The 14,201-nt window shown below is 34.0% G+C and overlaps 1 protein-coding gene across 4 annotated transcripts in view; it reads left to right on the top strand.

Moving 5' to 3' along the window:
* Window positions 1-14,201, top strand: part of ASH1L (ASH1 like histone lysine methyltransferase) — a 152,440-nt gene that overhangs the window by 7,613 nt on the left and 130,626 nt on the right. Inside the window, exon 2 of one of the 4 annotated variants that reach the window (XM_045515930.2) lies at window positions 4,597-4,750. The exons of the other annotated variants lie outside the window; for them this stretch is intronic. The gene's annotated coding sequence lies outside the window, so the exon portion shown is untranslated. The remainder of the gene's footprint in view (window positions 1-4,596; window positions 4,751-14,201) is intronic. 4 annotated transcript variants of the gene reach the window in all.

Here is a 14,201-nt window from a genome sequence, read left to right as displayed (position 1 = left end):
TAAACTTTAAAATCAGATTGAGTAGGCTTAGATTTCAGTTTCGCTGTTTACTGACTGTGTTATCTTTAGCAAAATACTTACGGTTTTTGGTTTCTTTGACTGTAAAATGATAATACTTAAAGCAAAGGATTGTTGGAGGATTGTATGAGATAATATGTGTAAGTGCTCAGCATGAAGTATGTTATGTAACAAGTGCACAATACATACTTGCTATTATTATTATTAATTTTTCTTCATTTCCTGAAGAGAGAAAATTTTTTTAGCAAAGCACATGACCTCCTTATATGTATTTCCTATAGGAAGTAAGAATGTGTAAAATACATTTTTGAAAGTGTGTATGAACAACTTCTTTACATGTATACACATTTTTTCTAATTCTTAGTTTTATCTTATTTTCCTCACATGTGAATTACACTTTTGTATTTTCCCATTGACTCCAGGCTCAGCTATTGTGTTAAGCGTCATTTTCCCTTCTTACCAAATCAAGGATTGGCCTCTGAATTAAACAGGAATGTATCTTACTATGTGAATTTTTTTGAGGTGGAGAACCTTAAGTCTTTGAAAGGAATTGGGTTTAGTTATGACAGTTTTCATTTTAAAGCTGATTAGTATTTATTTCTTTTGATATCTTAGGAGCCCAGCGTATTCTTCTAAAGCAGAACCCATCTCTTATTAAACCACCTCATTTGATTGAGAAAAAAGACTAACTTGTATTCACTGAGTGATTATTATGTGCCAGGCACTAGGATACAGTAATGAACAAAATAAGGTCCTTGGGCATTTTCCTTTTCCTTTTCTAGGATAAGATCTTTCAGAATTGCTGTAACATACTGCTACCACCATATTACATGTGGTTCAAGCAAAACTTGTTTTTAAGGTATAGTAGAGATTTCTGAAGAAATGTCTTGGCATATGATTCTTTTATGACAGAGCAAATCAGTTCTAGGACCAAAAATCTCTAACTCTTGAGGAATCTTTGTTGTATGCCTATGTTTTATCCAGGCAGTCCATTGGACAGTTAGTCCTTTGGGATATCAGTGGTTAAGTCCTCTGTTTAGAGTTAAATAAAAACCAGCATTCTGCCTCCTGTGCTTTCCAACAGAAGGAATATTCATTCTTCAATTTAACAAATATTGATTATATACAGTTGACCCTCCATATCCATGGGTTCTGCACCTGCAGATTCAACCAACCAGAGATTGAAAACATTTGGGGGGAAAATTTCCAGAAAGTTCCAAAAAATGTAAATTTGCCTCACACCACTAGCTATTCATATAGTGTTTATATTGTGGTATTTACAACTGTTTATACAGCATTTACATTGCATTATGTATTAAGTAATCTGGAGATGATTTAAAGTATACAGGAGGATGTGTTAGGTTATATGCAAATACTATGTCATTTTATATAAGGGACTTGAGCATCCCTTGAGTTTAGGTGTCTGTGAGGGGTCTCTGAAACCAATCTGTTGCAGATACCAAGGGAGGACTTACTTTATGCCAAGTTCTGTACCCAGGGGATACAGTAGGGAATAATACTAGTCAAAAATCACTGCCTTCAGGGTGCTCACTTTTCTAGTGAGTGGTAAGGTAGATATTATATAGATGTGTATGATGTCATAGCAGTTCAATGATAAGTGTTGTAAAGAAAGTGTAAACAAGATAAGGGGATATTAGGTGGTTAGGGAAGTCCTTTGAGGCAGTAAATTTGAGCAGAGGTCTGAATGATATGAAGGACTCCATCCTTCTCTCTGGGGCATGAGCATAAGTGCTGAGGCAGTAGTGTGTTTTTTGTTTAAGAAATAGGAAAGAGCTAGAACAGAGTAAACAAGCTGGGGAAGAATAATAGAAAATAGGAAGAAGAGGTAGCCAGGGCCTAGATAAGACTTAACAAGATTTGACTGAGCATCTAGGTTTTATTTTCAATGTGATAGGAACCTATTAGAAAGTTTGGAGCAGGGTGGTGACTTGATCTAACACTTTGAAAAGCAAGAGTGATGCAACCAGAGTGACCAGTTAGGAGGCAGTTGTGGTATTTGAGACAAGAGAACCTCAAGTGTTATCAGGGAGATGAATTTGGAATATATTTTGAAGGTAGTAGGAATGATAACCTAGATTGGGTGTGGGGTATGAGTAAGTCAAGAATTACTCCATGATCGCATTAACAGTTGGATGCCATTTACTGAGATGAGGAACACTGGGAGAAGCAGGTTGCAGGAATGCAGAAATTAAGAATTTGGTTTGGATATACTGACTTTGAGTTTTCTATTCAATGTTTCAGCTTGAGATACTGAGTCGGCAGTGGATGTGTAAATCTCGAGGTTGAGGCAGATACAAATTTGGGAATTGATCAGTGTAGAGATGCTATTTAGGGCCATGGGACTTGAAGAGATTACCTGGATAGTAAATGTAGATAGAGAAGAGATGAAGTTCTTGGACTGAGTTGTGTAGCATTTCTTGATACTTAATAAAAATGCCAAGGTTGAAAGAATCTTTTGATAATTTTAGGAATTAATACTTTCCTGACTAAGAAAACCTAACACGTACTAACTAGTCAAGGCATAGAAACAAAAATAAAATGGTTGAGAAACAAATTGCTATTTTTTTTTATCTGTTAAATAGCTCTTTGGTTGTGTTGCAGAGATCAGAACATTCATTTCATATGAAACTAGGAACTAGAGTGCCTATTTCTACTTGTTTACTCTGACCAGAAATGTCATTACCTTCCTAGATAGCCATTTGGGAGGGCCACATAAGGTAAAATAAACAAATTCAAGTTTATAAAATAATGAATGAGGTATCAAAAGACATGAAACTCTTTACTCATTAACATAACAACTTCTAGCTTCAAAAACTTACAGAGTGAGAGTGAGATCAAGCTGTCTTCTAATTTCTTATTTAGCCTGTCATTGGGCATTTTTAAACCTTCCTTTTAAAAGCTGGTTCTTCATCTGTGGACTTAGTCAACACATCTATATCCTAGATATCCCAGAATATATGTATAAAATGTGACTAATACTTGCAAATATAGTTAGGGCTCAGTATTATTTAGGTTGACTTACTGCATTTGGGGGGATGTATTTTCTGGATGTGGGTAAGCGTCAATTTAAGTGTATTTGAGGTGTCAGAAATTGGAAAGAATAGAAATAACCTATATACTGCACCTGCCTTTATCATCTGTTATTTGTTTTTGTTGATTTAAAAACCTGTCAGAAATTCTCTTAGCTAATGCATGAAACGGATACTCTCTTGCTTGAACACATGACTTCACACTTGCCAGTCCACCTCTACCATTAGGAAAATATAGGGCCCATCTGTTGAATTGGCACTTTGCCTAAAAGGCTGATCGTTTTGGACTTTCTCAGTCCATGAAGAGAAATTCTAGAACATTGAGAGGAAACTTTTCTAGTAACAACATACTCCCTAGGGTTTATCTGACCTCTTGTTGCTATTTTATAGAAATCACCAGAGAATTAAGGATCCATATCATTTATAATTTCTTTTTCCCAAGTCGAAGTCCAGAATCATCGTTTATGAGCGTTAGCTAGTTCTCTTTCAGGTAAATGGTGTTCTTAAGAAAACATTACCAAAAATTTCCAGATAGTTTAGAGGTGATCTTAAGTATATCTGAAATGTTTAAGAAAGTAGTATGATTTGGATTCAGATAAACCTCTATAAAGATTTCTAAATGAATCTGTTCCACAAAAATCTGGAAACAATTTACTGAGACTTAGAACTGTGTGGTTAAAAATGGCCACCTCCTAGTTTCATGGACATCCATTCTGTACCTTACCTTAGAAGCTGGCCTCAAAAACAAAGGATCATAACTCTTTTTGAGGTGGTGGTGGTAGTGGTGATAGTAGTCATGGGTCCCATTTTGAATATAATGAAACCTTTATGCTCTTTCCCCAAAAGTGCACATAAGCCCATAAAAATTTTAGTATATAACATCTGGGGGTTCATGGGCAATTTTGATTGTACCTTGTTTCATAAGCTTCTTAATTGAATGTTATGGAATGATAGCTGAATTTGCCTGTTCTGCAACAGAGACTTTAAAAATGGGAATAAACTCACGTAAGGATGTTGGTGGTTGGATGGTGATTTAAGTAACTTTTTGCTGGACTGTCTGTAATCTGTCCACCTTCCTTTTCCCTTCACCATTTTGGTAATGCAGTAATTTCTTGAGAATCATCAGAAGTTACAACTTACATGTTAAAGCAACACATCAATGTTAGAATGGCCACACACATACACAAAAAAGAATGGCAGACTGGGTATAAGAAAAGTAATTATTCTCCAAAATTGGTAAAATGGCATCAAAGTGATAATCATCTGTCTGTGTCCCACTGTAATTGGCTTTACCTTTAGTTACCTAGCCCCCTGGCTATATCCCACACACTGCTCAGTGCAGTTTTTGAATCCAAACCTGACCACATGCCTTGGCAGAACAGACTCTTCAGCACTCTTCAAGACCCACCATACCTCTTTAGCTTTGTATCTCACTAGGCCTCTTATCCTTGTGCTTCAGCTGTTTGGAACTGCCATCATTCCCAAACACAGTTCGTTTATTTCTCCATGACTTTCATGTTCCTCCCAGTGCCTGGCTGCTTAGAGAACACCTTCCCAGCTTCTGAGACAAAGTTCAAGTTGATGCTGTGAAGCCTTACCTGGCCACCTCCCCTCTTTTGGTGAACAGTATGCACTCATTTCTCTTTGGCATATACCTGGGAGTGGAATTGCTGGGCCACAGGGTAAGCATATTTTTATCTTTAGTAAGTACTGTCAAACAGTTTTCCAAATTGATTATATGAGTATAACTTTACCAGGTGCCACATCTTCCCCCAAATTTGGTGTTGTCATTCTTTTTAATTTTAGCCATTTTGGTGTGTAATAGTATTTCATTGGTATTGATTTGCGTTTCCCTGATGACTAGTGAGGTTGAGCATCTTTTTATGTGTTTGTTGGACATTTGGACATCCTCTTCTGTGAAGTACCTGCTGTTAATATATGTTCTGAATGCAATTCCTTTCTCAGATATATGGAGTGCAGATATCATCCAGTGTGTGGCTTGCCTTTTCACTCTCTTGGTAGTGTCTTTTGATGAACAGAAGTTCTTATTTTTATAAGTCCAATTTGTCTTTTTTTTTTCTTTCTGATCCAGTTCAAAGAGGTATGTAGTTAGGGGTAGGAGAAAATGCAAATTACTTATTAACAGGCATAAAGTTTCAGTCAAGCAAGATTAACAAGCTCTAGAGATTTCTTGTACAGCATCGTACGTGTAGTCAACAATAGTGAATTGTGCACTTAAAATTTTAAGAGGGTAGATCTCATGTTAAGTGTTCTTACCACAATAAAATAAAAGATAAAGAGGTGTGCAGTAGGTGGTAGTCTATTGAATGGAAACAGAAAGAAGAGTGATGTAGTAAGAAAATGGCTCGTCAGTAGTAGAATAATGGAAAGTACATCTAGAAAGTACATCTAGAAGCTATTGGGTTTTCTCAATTTCATGTGTATCAGAACAAAACAAGACTTGAGAGGTATGTGCATATGGTAGCCACATATATTTCAAATCTAATAAAAATATGTTTTTATTGGATTTACGTTTAATTACAAAACTAATACAAATTCTGTAGTAGGTCAAGAAAAAATTCACATATAATTTTTTTCCCTTTTTACTTTCAAACTTTTCCCCTAAAGTAACCATTCTATCAATTGGTGTATAATCATCCATACTTATTTCTCTGTGCATACTAATACATGTGCTTTTTCCTACTTTTTATAAGTATGAGATCATGCTTGCATTTTAACTTAAAAATAGCAGGCATGGCTGTATATTTGTGTGTGTGTTTATATATATATTTAACTATTTTTGTTTATGTGGTCACATCAGAGTGCTGTGATAAATATCCTTTTATTGGTGCTTTTGTTTTTCTATGATAGTGTCATAAAAGTAGAATTTCTGTTGAAGTCAAAGAGTATATAAAATTTTGAATTGTAATAGATCCTATAAATACCACTTTCCAAAATGATGTTGACTACTAGTGCCCCCTTCCCCATCTTGCCAGTGTTAGTTTTTATCAGTCTTAAATTTCAGCCAGACTAGTAAGTGAAAAATACCTCATTTTAATTCATACCTCCCTGACTACTAGTGAGGTAGTTCATCTTTATGTTTCAAATTGATTATTTCTGTCTCTTCTATAATTGCTTGTGCATATCTCTTCTATGTCTTTTCTTATATACTAGTTTATAGAATAACTTTGTATGTTAGAGATATTAATCCTTTTTCATGTTTATTGTATTTTTCTACCAATCCATTGTTTCTTTTTATTTTGTTTCCATCTTACCATACAGATATATAATACTTTTATGTAATCAAATCTGACAGTATTTTCCTTTATGATTTCTAGTTTCCTGATCTGCTTAAGAAGGTTTCTCAACTATAGGCTGTAGAAATATTCACAAATATTCTTCAGGTGCTTTTATTTTTACATATAGCTCTAAAATCCTTGAGGAGATTATTTTTGTGTTTAATGGGAGGAATGAATCTAACTTTGTTTTCTCCAAATGGATAGCAAGTTAGATCAACATGCAGCAACATACATCAAATAAATCAGCTTCTTGTCATACTGAAATTTGTTAATTGAAAAAGTTTTTACAGGACTGCCACCAGCACATATTCTGTCTTTATGCAAAGTAGGAAAGGAACCTCTTCCACAAGATATTTTATTTTGATCTGCCAGAAACATTTTAAACAGCTTTTTTGAGATATAATTCATGTACTATACAATTCATTAATTCAAAACATACAATTCAATGGTTTTTAGTATGTTCACATAGTTATGCAATCAGGACCCCACTATAATTTTAGAACATTTCATCATTGTAGCCATTAGGAGTCACTGTTCATCCTAGGTATTCCCATTTTCCCCTGGCTCTAGGTAACCACTGATCTACTTTCTTTTTCTATAGATTTGCCTATTTCGGACATTTCATATAAGCGGAATCATATAATGTATTGTCTTTTGGAACTGGCTTCTTTGATTTAGCATAATGTTTTCAAGGTTCATCTGTATTGTAGCATATATCAGTACAGCTGGCCCTCCATGTCTCTGGGTTCCACATGCACGCCTTCAGCCAACCATGGATTCAAAATATTTGGGGAAAAAAATCCCAGAAAGTAAAGCTTGAATTTACTGCATGCAACTTTTTACACAGCATTGACACTGTATTTACAGCTGTTTATGTAGCATTTACATGTAAGCAATCTAGATATGCTTAAATGCAGGTAGGTTATATGCAAAAACTATGCCATTTTATCTAAGGGACTTGAGTATCTTCAGATTTGGATATCTGCAGGGATTCTGGAACCAATTCCCCATGATACTGAGGGATGATTGTACTTCATTCCTTTTTATTGATGAATAACAGAGCCTGTATGGGTATGTTTAACATTCATGTAAAAGTTTTTGTGTAGATACATATTTTCATTCCTCTTGGATGTATACCTAGGAGTGAAATTGCAGTGTTGTGTGGTAACTCTGTTTAACCTTTTGAGGAACTGCCAGACTATTTTCCAAAGCAACTGTAACATTTTATATTTTGACTCCAATTTTTCCACAGAAAAATTTTATGAAAAACAAGTGTAAGATATTTACAGTGTGAATGGTGCCCTCTCTTGGAAGTGACTCATTTGTTTAGTGTACAACCAAGTGGATTGAGTTGACAGCCCTTAATCCTGGTAATAATTGTAATAATTCATTAATGAGACAATCTTTCCAATGTAACTTCTACTTCCCTCTTGTTACCATTTTAGAATTCCCTAGGGATAGAAATCAATGCCCCTACACATTCCTTGCAACCAAAGTCCCATCCCTCTTTAAAAAAAAATAAAAAACAACAGACTTGAAGTTATATATTTGATCCATGTTAACTTTGCTCCTTAGGAAGAGCTAAGTAAGGTTTGATCAGATTATCTGTCTGCCAGTCGATGAGTATAATTTTTTTCCTCAGGATTATCTTTGGGAATTTTTTCTGTGTATATTTTCCCCTTGTGGCTTACTGATTGTAATTTATGTCTGCCATTTCACTTTCCTGTTCTAAAGGTTCTAAAGTAGTTTGTTGGTTTAAAACAGTATTTCTTTGGTCATGAGACACATTCTTCCCTCCCAGTTTAATGTTTCTGAAATTAGGAAATTACACAGTTCATAATTACGTTTAATGTGATAGTGGTTTATAAAAATTTTTCCCCTGAAAATGTGGTCATTGATTAATGAAACCTCTTAAAATCACTGGCATCTCCAAATTTAAGAAGTATCTATAGTATATAAATGTAAAAATAACTAGATTTATTGGTGATTAGTACTTTGAAAATTAGGAATTGTTGATGATTGTAACAATCTTTTAAATGAAGAGTTTTTCTGTATGTGAGTAAAAAGCTTAGTTTGTCCCATGTTGTAAATATAATTTATATTGTATAAATTATGCTATATAAATTAGGAATATAGTTTAAATTTTGTTGGATTGTCATGAAAATATTTTAGCTTCTGATTTCAGTGACTTATATAATATCATTGATTCAGTGGTTTGATATAAAACATCTTAAACCAGTTAAGACACTACGTACCCTTTTACCAGTTACATACATAGTGCCTATTTTTTAGGTTGTAAAAACAGTATGAGGAGATTATATAATATTTAAAGACAATTATAATATCTGTTCTTTAATATTTTAATTTTCATTTTGTTTTTTCTCTATATGCATGACTAAAAGTATACTAGTATGTATGTTTGTTTATTCTGTCAGTAGATTGAATATGTTTTATGTTCCAGGCACTTTACTAATGCTATAACAGTGATAAGGCAGAAAGGATTCTTATCTTTATGGAACAAATGATCTAATGTAAAATATGAATATTAAGCATAATAAGTTTTAAGGGACTTACAGTATGCTATATGAGCACTTAACAGGGTTTAGGAAATGTCTCCCTGATGAAGTGACCTTTAAGCTGAGATGGAAAGGATGAGTAGAAGTCCTATCCAAGAAGTGGATGGAAGAGAGTTCCAGGCAGAGAGAACTATGTTCTTCTAGAGGGAGGAAGACAGACATTTGAGGAACTGAAAAGTACTTAGAACACTTATGTGTCACACATATAGTTGTTTTTTCTTTTTTTTTTTTTTTTTTTTTTTGGTGGTTATTTGCCCCTGCTCTGCTCATAGAAGAGTGGGAAATGTTGTGGCTAGGGGCAGGTAGGGGCAGGTAACAAAAACAAAAAAGTAAACACTGATATGTGTGTGAAGTACTTTTGTTAAGTACTTCTGATTTATTAGTTCATGAACTAACAGCAGTTTCTATTCACAGATGAGAGAACAAGGCATGGAGTGCTTTGCCGAAAATTAATATAGCAGAACTGGAATCTGAGTGTATGCATTCTGGACCCAGAGTTTGTGTCTTTAACTACTGTACCATACTGCAAATGTGTTATAAATTATGATTAGGATTGGGGACTTTTATATCCAGAGATTTTAAACAAATAAATGACGTAATCTTGTTGTTTTTAAAATCATCTTTCTGGCTGCATCTTGAGGAAGAAACTGGAGGAGAGCAAGGTGGATATACAGTGAAGTTAGAAGACCATACTATATTATGGGGAAGAATTGTTTTTCTGGACAAGTCTGTGACAGTGAAATTAGAACTGCATGTAACCAAAAATTATTTATGTGGTTTTCAGAAGTTTTTTGTTTTTTTAGATTCTTTAAAAATTGAAGTATAGTTGATTTACAGTATTTCAGGTGTACAGCAAAAATGATTCAGTTATACGTATATATTTGTTTATCTGCTTTATGTATAATAGTGTGTATCTGTTAATCCCCAATTCCAGATTTATTCATGCCCGCCTTTCCCCTTTGGTAACCATAAATTTGTATTCTGCGTCTGTGAGTCCATTTCTGCTTTCTAAATAAGTTCGTTTGTATTATTTTTTTAGATTCCACATATACGTGATGTCGTATATTTGTCTTTCTCTGTCTGACTTAACTACACTTAGTAATCTGTAGATCTATCCATGTTTCTGCAAATGGCATTTTTTCATTCTTTTTTATGACTAATATTCCATTTTGTATGGTATACACACACACATACTACATATTCTTTACCCATTCATCTGTTGCTGGACATTTAGGTCACTTCCATGTCTTCCCTGTTATAAATAGGCATGCTGTGAATGTTGGGGTACGTGTGTCTTTTCAAGTTTAAGTTTTCTCCAGTTTTGATGTGAGACTGAGGAGTCAAAGGTGACACCTAGGTTTCTGACTTGATCAACTGGTGGTACTAATTACTTAGCTTATATGATGTATTCTAAGAAATACGCCAGTCATCTATAAGAATTTGAATCAGGATGAAACCCAGAATAAATTAAATTGCATAAGGAGTTATTAATTTTTTAAAGTGTTAGGTAGTTAATTTATACCTGGTTTTGAATGTTGAGAAATAGAACAATAATTACAGTCTCTAATTGTGTTTAATAAAGACCACAAAGAAAATAAAAATTTATTACAAATGAGGCAAGCTAGATTTTACTTACGTTAAGCTAAAAACTTGCTAACATTGTTCAGTCTGTAGTGTGGTAATTTTAGTTGTATACTTATCCCAAAAGAAAAAAAAAATTATTTTACGTATTGGGGAAAGTTTAAATAAGATAAATTACCTTTCTTATCAAGTTAAAATAAAAACTTATAAAACTTCATTTACTTTACATTCATATATTGTCATACTGTCTCCTTTGTATATCATGTACATATATTTCCTTTTGTCTGCTTGACCTTTCTACTTCAGTATTTCATGGGCATCTAAATTTTAACTTATTTATTCCTGGACTCTTCATCTTCCTTTTCTGACTCATCCTGGCAAACAACTTCTAGAATGTTAGTTCCACAAGGGCAAGATTTTTGTGTTTCTTGCAATGCTATATAACTTTCAGTTACATAATGGGCACTCAGTAAATATTTGTTGGAAGTGTCTGAAAGGTACCACCATACAATTCTCCAGTTGCTCAAGTCTTCAGATTTTCTTTCCCGCCTCTCCTACATGTTATTGACAAATCATATCAATTAAAATTAATCTCACAATCTGTCCATTTTTCTGTTTCCAGTGCTACCACCCTAATCTGTCAGTCTTATGACTAGTATCCCAGAATCAACTTTTGCTGTCTTTCTAACTATTCTTCCACAGCAACCAGAGAAGTTTTCTAAAATTTACATTGTGTCTTGTTACTCCCCTACTCAGAGCTTCTTTTTGGATTTCACATTTTTATGTAGGCCAGCAAGGCCCTCTGCAAGCTATTTTTGTTTATCTTCCCATTTTCATTTTCTGCTATTCTTTTGGTTTATCTACTATTAACCTTTACAGTCTTGGGGACTTTTTAAAAATACTCTTCCCGGTTTTTGGATCATTTTCACCTCCATTTTGCCTGGCTATTCCCTACTCATACTGGGTCCACTTTAAAGTTAAATGTTATTTCTAAGATATTTCCCCTGTCCCTCCAAGTTCCCTTGATATACTACCTCATTTAGTAGTACCTTAACATTTATTAGAAGTTATAATTATACATATTTATATGATTAGTCATTTATCTGTCTCCCTCTCTAAAATTTAAGGTTCATGACACCAAGGACCATATTTGTATTATTTATGACTGTACCTACAATGGATGTCATAATTCTCAAAACATATTTAGAGACTTTCAGAATATTTATTGAATGAATGAAGCGGTAGATTAAGAATGATGAATCCAAAAAGGAGATGATGGAATGGTTAGAGATGTAGTTGAAAAGCCAGTAGAATGTGTCATCATAGCAGCCAAGTGAGAGTTTCAAATATCAAATATACCAAATGTCACAGAGAGGAGTAATAAGATCAGGACTGAAAATGATTTTTAAGAGACAGCATTAACATAGTGTTTAAGAGGGACCAGCCAGATCTAGGCTCTACCTTTTATTGGCTATTAACCTGTTTTTTCATTTCTAAAAAGAGAGTGATAATAGTAACTACCTCATGGTGATTGTGAGGCTTAAATAAGATAGTCTATATAAAATTTTTAGCATAGAGCTTTCCACATATTAAGAGCTCAGTAAAATTTAGATATTTTTGTTATTTTTAAGTTACTGATACTGAACCCACTTTAAGGACTCAATATTTGTAGTACTTAGAAAAATATATATAGTTTGCTCTTGAACAATGGAGGAGTTAGGGTGTTGACTGTCCAAGTAGTTGAAAACCCACGTAATCAACCCTCTGTATTTACGGTTCCTCCATGCCTGTGGATTCAACCAACCTCAGATCCTGTAGTACTGTAATATTTACTATTGAAAAAAATCTTCATACAAGTGGACCTGTGCAGTTCAGATTCTTGTGGTTCAACTGTAATTAGTAATTTTCTAAAAAGTTTGTTCATAGCTAAAATGATCTGGGCAAAAGGGCTTCATGCTATAGATTAATGTTAGTTTCACTTGAATTTGAACTGGACTGTTTCAGATTGTTTCAGTGGTTTGAAAATATAAGTCCCAAAGTTGCGTGTGAGATGAATATTGAATTTGCCTCTTTGAGCATGAGTAGAGTTTTCAGCATTCTTAGTTCTGTGTTTCTCCTTGAAACTGTATTTTAAATTGACTATATTGTAGTAGGAACCAGAGTAAGTTGTGTAACAACATAGTATCCTTGCCCCTGAATGGAAAACCTAAATTGTATAGATACATCTTTCCAAAAGCTGAAAGAATATCATTCACAAAGAACATTGCTTTGAAAGTTCAAAAACAACATTCTGGCAGCTGCTGTAGGAACTGCTTTTCAAACAGTTTTCATTTAGCAGATAAAAAGCATTCTTTGTTGTGAAGTATCTTCAGAACTTGGATTTATCTTTACTAGAAACACTTAAATTTGGTATGTGGAGTTTGCCAATCATGATTTTCCAGTCTTACTGCCTAAATAGATTCACAAAATATGCCCTTAGGCATACTGTTCTTTTTCCTCCTTGATCAAGTTAAAGAAATATAATATTTCTGTATTCTTACATACACTTCTAGATTAGTGATCAGTGTTTTCAAATTAATTCTCTTTCAGTTGATTGATATTCTGCTATTATTTAATCATCTGTGTGACTTGGTTTCAGTTTTTTCCATTTTAAAAGGAAAGAAAAAATGGAGAATCATGCTCTCCAAAGAATTCTCAGGAGTGATTTGAAAGGGAATAAATGCTGGTAAAAAGTCCTTTGAGTTCTTTGGAAAAAATACTGAAATTCTACTTTATAAATATGCATTAAGTCTTCTGGAATTCTTTCATTATGAAAGTCAAAAATTCTAGGGGAGTTTTAATATGTGTGTACTTGTGAGTAGTCATATAAACAGTTATTTTTATGTAAATCATTATTTGTTTTTATTCCAGGAAGGATTTGTTTTAATAATTAACCAGAAGGATGTATGGCCAGTCCATCAGTTAACCTTGGTAACATGAAATGCAGGATGGGCATTAGAATTTAAGAAATAAGAAAGAAAGATGGGAACACCTAGAAGAGGAACAAATTAAAGCCAATGAGATGTAACCCACATAAGGCATGGAATTAATTCAAATATTTTACTGAATACCACTTACGTGTCAGGTACTGTTCTAGGTCCTGGGATACTATGTTGAAATAAACTGGCAAAAATCCATTTCCACATGGACTTTACATTCCACTGAAAAGATACAGACAATAAATAGATTGTACACCCAATAGTGAGACGAGCAAAGGTGAAAAATAGGATAGAGTATGAGAAAAGGGTGGTGGAATGGGTGTTTTTCTATTTTATAAAGGGAATGCCTCTTTTATAAGTTACATTTAGGCAAAGATATGAAGGAAATGAAAGAGCAAACCATGCAGTTATCTGGGGAAAGAATGTTCTGGTCAGGTAGAATAAATAAGTGCAGAGGCCCTTTTGGGGGATTATTTCTGTTGTATTTGAGAAACAGGAGGAGAATACTTGTGTCCCCACTTTTTGGAACTAAGTGGAGAGACTGATAGGATATGGAAGAGAGGGCCTTTAGACCATTGCAAGACTTTAGCTGCTACTTTGAGTGAGATGGAAAGTCACTGAAAGAGTTTTGAGCAGAGGAGTGATATGATAAGATACAAGTTTTAAAAGGATCACCCTGATGTCAAGTCAAGAAGACTA

The sequence above is a fragment of the Camelus bactrianus genome, chromosome 21 (genome assembly GCF_048773025.1).
Source record: "Camelus bactrianus isolate YW-2024 breed Bactrian camel chromosome 21, ASM4877302v1, whole genome shotgun sequence".
NCBI classification, from domain to species: Eukaryota; Metazoa; Chordata; class Mammalia; order Artiodactyla; family Camelidae; genus Camelus; species Camelus bactrianus.
This window is presented reverse-complemented; position numbering and strand designations above follow the sequence as displayed.